This window comes from Amia ocellicauda, chromosome 2 (genome assembly GCF_036373705.1).
Source record: "Amia ocellicauda isolate fAmiCal2 chromosome 2, fAmiCal2.hap1, whole genome shotgun sequence".
In the NCBI taxonomy this organism is placed as follows: Eukaryota; Metazoa; Chordata; class Actinopteri; order Amiiformes; family Amiidae; genus Amia; species Amia ocellicauda.
The window spans coordinates 58,486,954-58,501,349 of record NC_089851.1 but is presented as its reverse complement, the minus strand read 5'-3'; the positions used below and the strand labels follow the sequence as shown (position 1 = coordinate 58,501,349).

General features: G+C 46.3%; 11 non-coding genes across 11 annotated transcripts; 5 read left to right on the top strand and 6 right to left on the bottom strand.

The window, feature by feature from the left end:
- The first annotated feature begins 253 nt into the window (after positions 1-253).
- On the top strand, positions 254-327 carry trnan-guu (transfer RNA asparagine (anticodon GUU)). The gene has a single exon. It is a non-coding gene; the product is annotated as a tRNA-Asn (tRNA).
- A 164-nt stretch (positions 328-491) lies between these two features.
- On the bottom strand, positions 492-565 carry trnat-ugu (transfer RNA threonine (anticodon UGU)). The gene has a single exon. It is a non-coding gene; the product is annotated as a tRNA-Thr (tRNA).
- Positions 566-964: 399 nt separating this feature from the next.
- Positions 965-1,038, bottom strand: trnat-agu (transfer RNA threonine (anticodon AGU)). Its single transcript has one exon. It is a non-coding gene; the product is annotated as a tRNA-Thr (tRNA).
- A 1,107-nt stretch (positions 1,039-2,145) lies between these two features.
- trnan-guu (transfer RNA asparagine (anticodon GUU)) lies at positions 2,146-2,219 on the top strand. The gene has a single exon. It is a non-coding gene; the product is annotated as a tRNA-Asn (tRNA).
- A 1,847-nt stretch (positions 2,220-4,066) lies between these two features.
- Positions 4,067-4,140, top strand: trnan-guu (transfer RNA asparagine (anticodon GUU)). The gene has a single exon. It is a non-coding gene; the product is annotated as a tRNA-Asn (tRNA).
- A 164-nt stretch (positions 4,141-4,304) lies between these two features.
- Positions 4,305-4,378, bottom strand: trnat-ugu (transfer RNA threonine (anticodon UGU)). The gene has a single exon. It is a non-coding gene; the product is annotated as a tRNA-Thr (tRNA).
- A 389-nt stretch (positions 4,379-4,767) lies between these two features.
- trnat-agu (transfer RNA threonine (anticodon AGU)) lies at positions 4,768-4,841 on the bottom strand. Its single transcript has one exon. It is a non-coding gene; the product is annotated as a tRNA-Thr (tRNA).
- Positions 4,842-5,948: 1,107 nt separating this feature from the next.
- On the top strand, positions 5,949-6,022 carry trnan-guu (transfer RNA asparagine (anticodon GUU)). The gene has a single exon. It is a non-coding gene; the product is annotated as a tRNA-Asn (tRNA).
- Positions 6,023-12,319: 6,297 nt separating this feature from the next.
- On the top strand, positions 12,320-12,393 carry trnan-guu (transfer RNA asparagine (anticodon GUU)). The gene has a single exon. It is a non-coding gene; the product is annotated as a tRNA-Asn (tRNA).
- A 164-nt stretch (positions 12,394-12,557) lies between these two features.
- trnat-ugu (transfer RNA threonine (anticodon UGU)) lies at positions 12,558-12,631 on the bottom strand. Its single transcript has one exon. It is a non-coding gene; the product is annotated as a tRNA-Thr (tRNA).
- A 454-nt stretch (positions 12,632-13,085) lies between these two features.
- trnat-agu (transfer RNA threonine (anticodon AGU)) lies at positions 13,086-13,159 on the bottom strand. Its single transcript has one exon. It is a non-coding gene; the product is annotated as a tRNA-Thr (tRNA).
- Positions 13,160-14,396: the final 1,237 nt, after the last annotated feature.

The window sequence follows — 14,396 nt, the reverse complement described above, 5'->3', positions numbered from 1 at the left end:
ATGGTCAGTAGCATAGTAGCATAACAGCAGATCACGGAGAACTGTCAATCAGATGCTTGCCTTGCCGTCCATCCATCCATCCATCTATCTATCTATCTATCAATGACTCTCGATATCTAACTCTCTTGCTTGCTATCGCTCCCCCAATGGTCACGTATGTTGCATTCAACGACAAAGAAAATCGTGTGCTGGAAATGATTTTTGGCAACTGTGAAGGAACTGCACGACTGCAGCAACCACAACACCTCTGTCTGTCTCTGTGGCGCAATCGGTCAGCGCGTTTGGCTGTTAACCAAAAGGATGGTGGTTCGAATCCACCCAGGGACGGCCCACTTTTCCCCCCGCCCCTTGTTATTGTTTCTACTTCTGGCGGACAGCTTGCCAGACTGTGGCTACAGTAACCTTAAGCTGCTTGCTGTGGACGGCCATCTTGCAAAAATGTATTGAGCGTTTAGAAACTTCCTTTCCATTGCCTAGGCCAACATAAACCAAGGCACTGCTGGGAGTCGAACCCAGGGTTTCCTGTTTACAAGACAGGTGCTTTGACCAACTAAGCCACGGTGCCAGGACTCTCCCATTCCCCAGTGCCTACACTCAGGCGTAAGGCAAAAAACAAAACAAAACAAAACCAAACAAAACAAAACAAAACAAAACAAAACAAAACAAAACAAAACAAAATCTGGATGCAGACTGCAACAAAGGAAGCACACAGAGGTGAAAACGTAAGGTTGACTGGAGCAACAAGCTCCCTGTTGCAACTGTCCAGGGGCGGCAATGGGAATTGGACGTTGGCCGTAGCGCTTGTCCTTGGGGTTCTGGTTCTTCTTTACAAACCGGCGTCTGTCCAGTTGGCTTTCCGGTTCATTACGTCCTCTGATGGCTTTACGATAAGCCTATCTTGCTAAAACTGATGGTTGACAAAGCGGAAGCACAAGCTTCGCAAGGAGCACAGAAAGTCCGTCTAAGGCACCGCTGGGATTTGAACACAGGACCTCCTGTTTACTAGACAGGCGCTTTAACCAACTAAGCCACGGCGCCAAATCTGCCTGTGCTGCTGCTGATAGTAGAATAACAGCAGATCACGGACCGCTGTCAATCAGGTTCTTGCCTTGCCGTCCATCCATCCATCCATCTATGACTCTCAATATCTAACTCTCTTGCTTGCTATCGCTCCCCCAATGGTCAGTAGCATAGTAGCATAACAGCAGATCACGGACCACTGTCAATCAGGTGCTTGCCTTGCCGTCCATCCATCCATCTGTCTATCTATCTATCTATGACTCTTGACATCTAACTCTCTTGCTTGCTATCGCTCCCCCAATGGTCAGAAGCAAAGTAGCATAACAGCAGATCACGGACCACTGTCAATCAGATGCTTGCCTTGCCGTCCATCCATCCATCCATCTATCTATCTATCTATCTATGACTCTTGATATCTAACTCTCTTGCTTGCTATCGCTCCCCCAATGGTCAGTAGCATAGTAGCATAACAGCAGATCATGGACCACTGTCAATCAGATGCTTGCCTTGCCGTCCATCCATCCATCCATCTATCTATCTATCTATCAATGACTCTTGATATCTAACTCTCTTGCTTGCTATCGCTCCCCCAATGGTCAGTAGCATTGTAGCATAACAGCAGATCACGGACCACTGTCAATCAGATGCTTGCCTTGCCGTCCATCCATCCATCTATCTATCTATCTATCTATGACTCTTGATATCTAACACTCTTACTTGCTTTCGCTCACCCAATGGTCAGTAGCATAGTAGCATAACAGCAGATCACGGACCACTGTCAATCAGATGCTTGCCTTGCCGTCCATCCATCCATCTATCTATCTATCTATCTATGACTCTCGATATCTAACTCTCTTACTTGCTTTCGCTCACCCAATGGTCAGTAGCATAGTAGCATAACAGCAGATCACGGACCACTGTCAATCAGATGCTTGCCTTGCCGTCCATCCATCCATCTATCTATCTATCTATCTATGACTCTCGATATCTAACTCTCTTGCTTGCTATCGCTCCCCCAATGGTCACGTATGTTGCATTCAACGACAAAGAAAATCGTGTGCTGGAAATGATTTTTGGCAACTGTGAAGGAACTGCACGACTGCAGCAACCACAACACCTCTGTCTGTCTCTGTGGCGCAATCGGTCAGCGCGTTTGGCTGTTAACCAAAAGGATGGTGGTTCGAATCCACCCAGGGACGGCCCACTTTTCCCCCCGCCCCTTGTTATTGTTTCTACTTCTGGCGGACAGCTTGCCAGACTGTGGCTACAGCAGATCACGGACCGCTGTCAATCAGGTTCTTGCCTTGCCGTCCATCCATCCATCCATCTATCTATGACTCTCAATATCTAACTCTCTTGCTTGCTATCGCTCCCCCAATGGTCAGTAGCATAGTAGCATAACAGCAGATCACGGACCACTGTCAATCAGGTGCTTGCCTTGCCGTCCATCCATCCATCCATCTATCTATCTATCTATCAATGACTCTCGATATCTAACTCTCTTGCTTGCTATCACTCCCCCAATGGTCAGTAGCATAGTAGCATAACAGCAGATCACGGACCACTGTCAATCAGATGCTTGCCTTGCCGTCCATCCATCCATCCATCCATCTATCTATCTATGACTCTTGATATCTAACTCTCTTGCTTGCTATCGCTCCCCCAATGGTCAGTAGCATAGTATCATAACAGCAGATCACGGACCACTGTCAATCAGATGCTTGCCTTGCCGTCCATCCATCCATCTATCTATCTATCTATCTATGACTCTTGATATCTAACTCTCTTGCTTGCTATCGCTCCCCCAATGGTCAGTAGCATTGTAGCATAACAGCAGATCACGGACCACTGTCAATCAGATGCTTGCCTTGCCGTCCATCCATCCATCTATCTATCTATCTATCTATGACTATTGATATCTAACTCTCTTGCTTGCTATCGCTCCCCCAATGGTCAGTAGCATTGTAGCATAACAGCAGATCACGGACCACTGTCAATCAGGTGCTTGCCTTGCCGTCCATCCATCCATCTATCTATCTATCTATCTATGACTCTTGATATCTAACTCTCTTGCTTGCTATCGCTGCCCCAATGGTCAGTAGCATTGTAGCATAACAGCAGATCACAGACCACTGTCAATCAGATGCTTGCCTTGCCGTCCATCCATCCATCCATCTATCTATCTATGACTCTTGTTATCTAACTCTCTTGCTTGCTATCGCTCCCCCAATGGTCAGTAGCATAGTAGCATAACAGCAGATCACGGACCACTGTCAATCAGATGCTTGCCTTGCCGTCCATCCATCCATCCATCTATCTATCTATCTATGACTCTTGACATCTAACTCTCTTGCTTGCTATCGCTCCCCCAATGGTCAGTAGCAAAGTAGCATAACAGCAGATCACGGACCACTGTCAATCAGATGCTTGCCTTGCCGTCCATCCATCCACCCATCCATCTATCTATCTATGACTCTTGATATCTAACTCTCTTGCTTGCTATCGCTCCCCCAATGGTCAGTAGCATAGTAGCATAACAGCAGATCACGGACCACTGTCAATCAGATGCTTGCCTTGCCGTCCATCCATCCATCTATCTATCTATCTATCTATGACTCTTGATATCTAACTCTCTTGCTTGCTATCGCTCCCCCAATGGTCAGTAGCATTGTAGCATAACAGCAGATCACGGAGCACTGTCAATCAGATGCTTGCCTTGCCGTCCATCCATCCATCTATCTATCTATCTATCTATGACTCTTGATATCTAACTCTCTTACTTGCTTTCGCTCACCCAATGGTCAGTAGCATAGTAGCATAACAGCAGATCACGGACCACTGTCAATCAGATGCTTGCCTTGCCGTCCATCCATCCATCTATCTATCTATCTATCTATGACTCTCGATATCTAACTCTCTTGCTTGCTATCGCTCCCCCAATGGTCACGTATGTTGCATTCAACGACAAAGAAAATCGTGTGCTGGAAATGATTTTTGGCAACTGTGAAGGAACTGCACGACTGCAGCAGCCACAACACCTCTGTCTGTCTCTGTGGCGCAATCGGTCAGCGCGTTTGGCTGTTAACCAAAAGGATGGTGGTTCGAATCCACCCAGGGACGGCCCACTTTTCCCCCCGCCCCTTGTTATTGTTTCTACTTCTGGCGGACAGCTTGCCAGACTGTGGCTACAGTAACCTTAAGCTGCTTGCTGTAAATGGCCATCTTGCAAAAATGTATTGAGCGTTTAGAAACTTCCTTTCCATTGCCTAGGCCAACATAAACCAAGGCACTGCTGGGAGTCGACCCCAGGGTTTCCTGTTTACAAGACAGGCGCTTTGACCAACTAAGCCACGGTGCCAGGACTCTCCCATTCCCCAGTGCCTACACTCAGGCGTAAGGCAAAAAACAAAACCAAACAAAACCAAACAAAACAAAACAAAACAAAACAAAACAAAACAAAATCTGGATGCAGGCTGCAACAAAGGAAGCACACAGAGGTGAAAACGTAAGGTTGACGGGAGCAACAAGCTCCCTGTTGCGACTGTCCAGGGGCGGCAATGGGAATTGGACGTTGGCCGTAGCGCTTGTCCTTTGGGTTCTGGTTCTTCTTTACAAACCGGCGTCTGTCCAGTTGGCTTTCCGGTTCATTACGTCCTCTGATGGCTTTACGATAAGCCTATCTTGCTAAAACTGATGGTCGACAAAGCGGAAGCACAAGCTTCGCAAGGAGCACAGAAAGTCCGTCTAAGGCACCGCTGGGATTTGAACACAGGACCTCCTGTTTACTAGACAGGCGCTTTAACCAACTAAGCCACGGCGCCAAATCTGCCTGTGCTGCTGCTGATAGTAGAATAACAGCAGATCACGGACCGCTGTCAATCAGGTTCTTGCCTTGCCGTCCATCCATCCATCCATCTATGACTCTCAATATCTAACTCTCTTGCTTGCTATCGCTCCCCCAATGGTCAGTAGCATAGTAGCATAACAGCAGATCACGGACCACTGTCAATCAGGTGCTTGCCTTGCCGTCCATCCATCCATCTGTCTATCTATCTATCTATGACTCTTGACATCTAACTCTCTTGCTTGCTATCGCTCCCCCAATGGTCAGAAGCAAAGTAGCATAACAGCAGATCACGGACCACTGTCAATCAGATGCTTGCCTTGCCGTCCATCCATCCATCCATCTATCTATCTATCTATCTATGACTCTTGATATCTAACTCTCTTGCTTGCTATCGCTCCCCCAATGGTCAGTAGCATAGTAGCATAACAGCAGATCATGGACCACTGTCAATCAGATGCTTGCCTTGCCGTCCATCCATCCATCCATCTATCTATCTATCTATCAATGACTCTTGATATCTAACTCTCTTGCTTGCTATCGCTCCCCCAATGGTCAGTAGCATTGTAGCATAACAGCAGATCACGGACCACTGTCAATCAGATGCTTGCCTTGCCGTCCATCCATCCATCTATCTATCTATCTATCTATGACTCTTGATATCTAACACTCTTACTTGCTTTCGCTCACCCAATGGTCAGTAGCATAGTAGCATAACAGCAGATCACGGACCACTGTCAATCAGATGCTTGCCTTGCCGTCCATCCATCCATCTATCTATCTATCTATCTATGACTCTCGATATCTAACTCTCTTACTTGCTTTCGCTCACCCAATGGTCAGTAGCATAGTAGCATAACAGCAGATCACGGACCACTGTCAATCAGATGCTTGCCTTGCCGTCCATCCATCCATCTATCTATCTATCTATCTATGACTCTCGATATCTAACTCTCTTGCTTGCTATCGCTCCCCCAATGGTCACGTATGTTGCATTCAACGACAAAGAAAATCGTGTGCTGGAAATGATTTTTGGCAACTGTGAAGGAACTGCACGACTGCAGCAACCACAACACCTCTGTCTGTCTCTGTGGCGCAATCGGTCAGCGCGTTTGGCTGTTAACCAAAAGGATGGTGGTTCGAATCCACCCAGGGACGGCCCACTTTTCCCCCCGCCCCTTGTTATTGTTTCTACTTCTGGCGGACAGCTTGCCAGACTGTGGCTACAGCAGATCACGGACCGCTGTCAATCAGGTTCTTGCCTTGCCGTCCATCCATCCATCCATCTATGACTCTCAATATCTAACTCTCTTGCTTGCTATCGCTCCCCCAATGGTCAGTAGCATAGTAGCATAACAGCAGATCACGGACCACTGTCAATCAGATGCTTGCCTTGCCGTCCATCCATCCATCTATCTATCTATCTATCTATGACTCTCGATATCTAACTCTCTTGCTTGCTATCGCTCCCCCAATGGTCAGTAGCATAGTAGCATAACAGCAGATCACGGACCACTGTCAATCAGATGCTTGCCTTTCCGTCCATCCATCCATCCATCTATCTATCTATCTATCAATGACTCTCGATATCTAACTCTCTTGCTTGCTATCGCTCCCCCAATGGTCAGTAGCATAGTAGCATAACAGCAGATCACGGACCACTGTCAATCAGATGCTTGCCTTGCCGTCCATCCATCCATCTATCTATCTATCTATCAATGACTCTTGATATCTAACTCTCTTGCTTGCTATCGCTCCCCCAATGGTCAGTAGCATAGTAGCATAACAGCAGATCACGGACCACTGTCAATCAGATGCTTGCCTTGCCGTCCATCCATCCATCCATCTATCTATCTATCTATCAATGACTCTCGATATCTAACTCTCTTGCTTGCTATCGCTCCACCAATGGTCAGTAGCATAGTAGCATAACAGCAGATCACGGACCACTGTCAATCAGATGCTTGCCTTGCCGTCCATCCATCCATCTATCTATCTATCTATCTATGACTCTCGATATCTAACTCTCTTGCTTGCTATCGCTCCCCCAATGGTCAGTAGCATAGTAGCATAACAGCAGATCACGGACCACTGTCACTCAGATGCTTGCCTTGCCGTCCATCCATCCATCTATCTATCTATCTATCTATGAGTCTTGATATCTAACTCTCTTACTTGCTTTCGCTCACCCAATGGTCAGTAGCATAGTAGCATAACAGCAGATCACGGACCACTGTCAATCAGGTGCTTGCCTTGCCGTCCATCCATCCATCTGTCTATCTATCTATCTATGACTCTTGACATCTAACTCTCTTGCTTGCTATCGCTCCCCCAATGGTCAGAAGCAAAGTAGCATAACAGCAGATCACGGACCACTGTCAATCAGATGCTTGCCTTGCCGTCCATCCATCCATCCATCTATCTATCTATCTATCAATGACTCTCGATATCTAACTCTCTTGCTTGCTATCGCTCCCCCAATGGTCAGTAGCATAGTAGCATAACAGGAGATCACGGACCACTGTCAATCAGATGCTTGCCTTGCCGTCCATCCATCCATCTATCTATCTATCTATCTATGACTCTTGATATCTAACTCTCTTGCTTGCTATCGCTCCCCCAATGGTCAGTAGCATTGTAGCATAACAGCAGATCACGGACCACTGTCAATCAGATGCTTGCCTTGCCGTCCATCCATCCATCTATCTATCTATCTATCTATGACTCTCGATATCTAACTCTCTTACTTGCTATCGCTCCCCCAATGGTCAGTAGCATAGTAGCATAACAGCAGATCACGGACCACTGTCAATCAGATGCTTGCCTTGCCGTCCATCCATCCATCCATCTATCTATCTATGACTCTTGTTATTTAACTCTCTTGCTTGCTATCGCTCCCCCAATGGTCAGTAGCATAGTAGCATAACAGCAGATCATGGACCACTGTCAATCAGATGCTTGCCTTGCCGTCCATCCATCCATCTATCTATCTATCTATCAATGACTCTTGATATCTAACTCTCTTGCTTGCTATCGCTCCCCCAATGGTCAGTAGCATAGTAGCATAACAGCAGATCACGGACCACTGTCAATCAGATGCTTGCCTTGCCGTCCATCCATCCATCTATCTATCTATCTATCTATCAATGACTCTTGATATCTAACTCTCTTGCTTGCTATCGCTCCCCCAATGGTCAGTAGCATAGTAGCATAACAGCAGATCACGGACCACTGTCAATCAGATGCTTGCCTTGCCGTCCATCCATCCATCCATCTATCTATCTATCTATCAATGACTCTCGATATCTAACTCTCTTGCTTGCTATCGCTCCCCCAATGGTCAGTAGCATAGTAGCATAACAGCAGATCACGGACCACTGTCAATCAGATGCTTGCCTTGCCGTCCATCCATCCATCTATCTATCTATCTATCTATGACTCTTGATATCTAACTCTCTTGCTTGCTATCGCTCCCCCAATGGTCAGTAGCATAGTAGCATAACAGCAGATCACGGACCACTGTCACTCAGATGCTTACCTTGCCGTCCATCCATCCATCTATCTATCTATCTATCTATGAGTCTTGATATCTAACTCTCTTACTTGCTTTCGCTCACCCAATGGTCAGTAGCATAGTAGCATAACAGCAGATCACGGACCACTGTCAATCAGGTGCTTGCCTTGCCGTCCATCCATCCATCTGTCTATCTATCTATCTATGACTCTTGACATCTAACTCTCTTGCTTGCTATCGCTCCCCCAATGGTCAGAAGCAAAGTAGCATAACAGCAGATCACGGACCACTGTCAATCAGATGCTTGCCTTGCCGTCCATCCATCCATCCATCTATCTATCTATCTATCAATGACTCTCGATATCTAACTCTCTTGCTTGCTATCGCTCCCCCAATGGTCAGTAGCATAGTAGCATAACAGGAGATCACGGACCACTGTCAATCAGATGCTTGCCTTGCCGTCCATCCATCCATCTATCTATCTATCTATCTATGACTCTTGATATCTAACTCTCTTGCTTGCTATCGCTCCCCCAATGGTCAGTAGCATTGTAGCATAACAGCAGATCACGGACCACTGTCAATCAGATGCTTGCCTTGCCGTCCATCCATCCATCTATCTATCTATCTATCTATGACTCTCGATATCTAACTCTCTTACTTGCTATCGCTCCCCCAATGGTCAGTAGCATAGTAGCATAACAGCAGATCACGGACCACTGTCAATCAGATGCTTGCCTTGCCGTCCATCCATCCATCCATCTATCTATCTATGACTCTTGTTATCTAACTCTCTTGCTTGCTATCGCTCCCCCAATGGTCAGAAGCAAAGTAGCATAACAGCAGATCACGGACCACTGTCAATCAGATGCTTGCCTTGCCGTCCATCCATCCATCCATCTATCTATCTATCTATCAATGACTCTCGATATCTAACTCTCTTGCTTGCTATCGCTCCCCCAATGGTCAGTAGCATAGTAGCATAACAGGAGATCACGGACCACTGTCAATCAGATGCTTGCCTTGCCGTCCATCCATCCATCTATCTATCTATCTATCTATGACTCTTGATATCTAACTCTCTTGCTTGCTATCGCTCCCCCAATGGTCAGTAGCATAGTAGCATAACAGCAGATCACGGACCACTGTCAATCAGATGCTTGCCTTTCCGTCCATCCATCCATCCATCTATCTATCTATCTATCAATGACTCTCGATATCCAACTCTCTTGCTTGCTATCGCTCCCCCAATGGTCAGTAGCATAGTAGCATAACAGCAGATCACGGACCACTGTCAATCAGATGCTTGCCTTGCCGTTCATCCATCCATCCATCTATCTATCTATCTATCAATGACTCTTGATATCTAACTCTCTTGCTTGCTATCGCTCCCCCAATGGTCAGTAGCATTGTAGCATAACAGCAGATCACGGACCACTGTCAATCAGATGCTTGCCTTGCCGTCCATCCATCCATCTATCTATCTATCTATCTATCTATGACTCTTGATATCTAACTCTCTTACTTGCTTTCGCTCACCCAATGGTCAGTAGCATAGTAGCATAACAGCAGATCACGGACCACTGTCAATCAGATGCTTGCCTTGCCGTCCATCCATCCATCCATCTATCTATCTATCTATCAATGACTCTCGATATCTAACTCTCTTGCTTGCTATCGCTCCCCCAATGGTCAGTAGCATAGTAGCATAACAGCAGATCACGGACCACTGTCAATCAGATGCTTGCCTTGCCGTCCATCCATCCATCTATCTATCTATCTATCTATGACTCTTGATATCTAACTCTCTTGCTTGCTATCGCTCCCCCAATGGTCAGTAGCATAGTAGCATAACAGCAGATCACGGACCACTGTCACTCAGATGCTTACCTTGCCGTCCATCCATCCATCTATCTATCTATCTATCTATGAGTCTTGATATCTAACTCTCTTACTTGCTTTCGCTCACCCAATGGTCAGTAGCATAGTAGCATAACAGCAGATCACGGACCACTGTCAATCAGGTGCTTGCCTTGCCGTCCATCCATCCATCTGTCTATCTATCTATCTATGACTCTTGACATCTAACTCTCTTGCTTGCTATCGCTCCCCCAATGGTCAGAAGCAAAGTAGCATAACAGCAGATCACGGACCACTGTCAATCAGATGCTTGCCTTGCCGTCCATCCATCCATCCATCTATCTATCTATCTATCAATGACTCTCGATATCTAACTCTCTTGCTTGCTATCGCTCCCCCAATGGTCAGTAGCATAGTAGCATAACAGGAGATCACGGACCACTGTCAATCAGATGCTTGCCTTGCCGTCCATCCATCCATCTATCTATCTATCTATCTATGACTCTTGATATCTAACTCTCTTGCTTGCTATCGCTCCCCCAATGGTCAGTAGCATTGTAGCATAACAGCAGATCACGGACCACTGTCAATCAGATGCTTGCCTTGCCGTCCATCCATCCATCTATCTATCTATCTATCTATGACTCTCGATATCTAACTCTCTTACTTGCTATCGCTCCCCCAATGGTCAGTAGCATAGTAGCATAACAGCAGATCACGGACCACTGTCAATCAGATGCTTGCCTTGCCGTCCATCCATCCATCCATCTATCTATCTATGACTCTTGTTATCTAACTCTCTTGCTTGCTATCGCTCCCCCAATGGTCAGTAGCATAGTAGCATAACAGCAGATCATGGACCACTGTCAATCAGATGCTTGCCTTGCCGTCCATCCATCCATCTATCTATCTATCTATCAATGACTCTTGATATCTAACTCTCTTGCTTGCTATCGCTCCCCCAATGGTCAGTAGCATAGTAGCATAACAGCAGATCACGGACCACTGTCAATCAGATGCTTGCCTTGCCGTCCATCCATCCATCCATCTATCTATCTATCTATCAATGACTCTCGATATCTAACTCTCTTGCTTGCTATCGCTCCCCCAATGGTCAGTAGCATAGTAGCATAACAGCAGATCACGGACCACTGTCAATCAGATGCTTGCCTTGCCGTCCATCCATCCATCTATCTATCTATCTATCTATGACTCTTGATATCTAACTCTCTTGCTTGCTATCGCTCCCCCAATGGTCAGTAGCATAGTAGCATAACAGCAGATCACGGACCACTGTCACTCAGATGCTTGCCTTGCCGTCCATCCATCCATCTATCTATCTATCTATCTATGACTCTTGATATCTAACTCTCTTGCTTGCTATCGCTCCCCCAATGGTCAGTAGCATAGTAGCATAACAGCAGATCACGGACCACTGTCAATCAGATGCTTGCCTTTCCGTCCATCCATCCATCCATCTATCTATCTATCTATCAATGACTCTCGATATCCAACTCTCTTGCTTGCTATCGCTCCCCCAATGGTCAGTAGCATAGTAGCATAACAGCAGATCACGGACCACTGTCAATCAGATGCTTGCCTTGCCGTCCATCCATCCATCCATCTATCTATCTATCTATCAATGACTCTTGATATCTAACTCTCTTGCTTGCTATCGCTCCCCCAATGGTCAGTAGCATTGTAGCATAACAGCAGATCACGGACCACTGTCAATCAGATGCTTGCCTTGCCGTCCATCCATCCATCTATCTATCTATCTATCTATCTATGACTCTTGATATCTAACTCTCTTACTTGCTTTCGCTCACCCAATGGTCAGTAGCATAGTAGCATAACAGCAGATCACGGACCACTGTCAATCAGATGCTTGCCTTGCCGTCCATCCATCCATCTATCTATCTATCTATCTATGACTCTCGATATCTAACTCTCTTGCTTGCTATCGCTCCCCCAATGGTCACGTATGTTGCATTCAACGACAAAGAAAATCGTGTGCTGGAAATGATTTTTGGCAACTGTGAAGGAACTGCAAGACTGCAGCAACCACAACACCTCTGTCTGTCTCTGTGGCGCAATCGGTCAGCGCGTTTGGCTGTTAACCAAAAGGATGGTGGTTCGAATCCACCCAGGGATGGCCCAGTTTTCCCCCCGCCCCTTGTTATTGTTTCTACTTCTGGCGGACAGCTTGACAGACTGTGGCTACAGTAACCTTAAGCTGCTTGCTGTGGACGGCCATCTTGCAAAAATGTATTGAGCGTTTAGAAACTTCCTTTCCATTGCCTAGGCCAACATAAACCAAGGCACTGCTGGGAGTCGAACCCAGGGTTTCCTGTTTACAAGACAGGCGCTTTGACCAACTAAGCCACGGTGCCAGGACTCTCCCATTCCCCAGTGCCTACACTCAGGCGTAAGGCAAAAAACAAAACAAAACAAAACAAAACAAAACAAAACAAAACAAAACAAAACAAAACAAAACAAAACAAAACAAAACAAAACAAAACAAAACAAAACAAAACAAAACAAAACAAAACAAAACAAAAACTGGATGCAGGCTGCAACAAAGGAAGCACACAGAGGTGAAAACGTAAGGTTGACGGGAGTAACAAGCTCCCTGTTGCGACTGTCCAGGGGCGGCAATGGGAATTGGACGTTGGCCGTAGCGCGTGTCCTTTGGGTTCTGGTTCTTCTTTACAAACCGGCGTCTGTCCAGTTGGCTTTCCGGTTCATTACGTCCTCTGATGGCTTTACGATAAGCCTATCTTGCTAAAACTGATGGTCGACAAAGCGGAAGCACAAGCTTCGCAAGGAGCACAGAAAGCCCGCCTAAGGCACCGCTGGGATTTGAACCCAGGACCTCCTGTTTACTAGACAGGCGCTTTAACCAACTAAGCCACGGCGCCAAATCTGCCGCTGCTGCTGCTGATAGTAGAATAACAGCAGATCACGGACCGCTGTCAATCAGGTTCTTGCCTTGCCGTCCATCCATCCATCCATCTATCTATGACTCTTGATATCTAACTCTCTTGCTTGCTATCGCTCCCCCAATGGTCAGTAGCATAGTATCATAACAGCAGATCACGGACCACTGTCAATCAGATGCTTGCCTTGCCGTCCATCCATCCATCTATCTATCTATCTATCTATGACTCTTGATATCTAACTCTCTTGCTTGCTATCGCTCCCCCAATGGTCAGTAGCATTGTAGCATAACAGCAGATCACGGACCACTGTCAATCAGATGCTTGCCTTGCCGTCCATCCATCCATCTATCTATCTATCTATCTATGACTATTGATATCTAACTCTCTTGCTTGCTATCGCTCCCCCAATGGTCAGTAGCATTGTAGCATAACAGCAGATCACGGACCACTGTCAATCAGGTGCTTGCCTTGCCGTCCATCCATCCATCTATCTATCTATCTATCTATGACTCTTGATATCTAACTCTCTTGCTTGCTATCGCTCCCCCAATGGTCAGTAGCATTGTAGCATAACAGCAGATCACAGACCACTGTCAATCAGATGCTTGCCTTGCCGTCCATCCATCCATCCATCTATCTATCTATGACTCTTGTTATCTAACTCTCTTGCTTACTATCGCTCCCCCAATGGTCAGTAGCATAGTAGCATAACAGCAGATCACGGACCACTGTCAATCAGATGCTTGCCTTGCCGTCCATCCATCCATCCATCTATCTATCTATCTATGACTCTTGACATCTAACTCTCTTGCTTGCTATCGCTCCCCCAATGGTCAGTAGCAAAGTAGCATAACAGCAGATCACGGACCACTGTCAATCAGATGCTTGCCTTGCCGTCCATCCATCCACCCATCCATCTATCTATCTATGACTCTTGATATCTAACTCTCTTGCTTGCTATCGCTCCCCCAATGGTCAGTAGCATAGTAGCATAACAGCAGATCACGGACCACTGTCAATCAGATGCTTGCCTTGCCGTCCATCCATCCATCTATCTATCTATCTATCTATGACTCTTGATATCTAACTCTCTTGCTTGCTATCGCTCCCCCAATGGTCAGTAGCATTGTAGCATAACAGCAGATCACGGAGCACTGTCAATCAGATGCTTGCCTTGCCGTCCATCCATCCATCTATCTATCTATCTATCTATGAC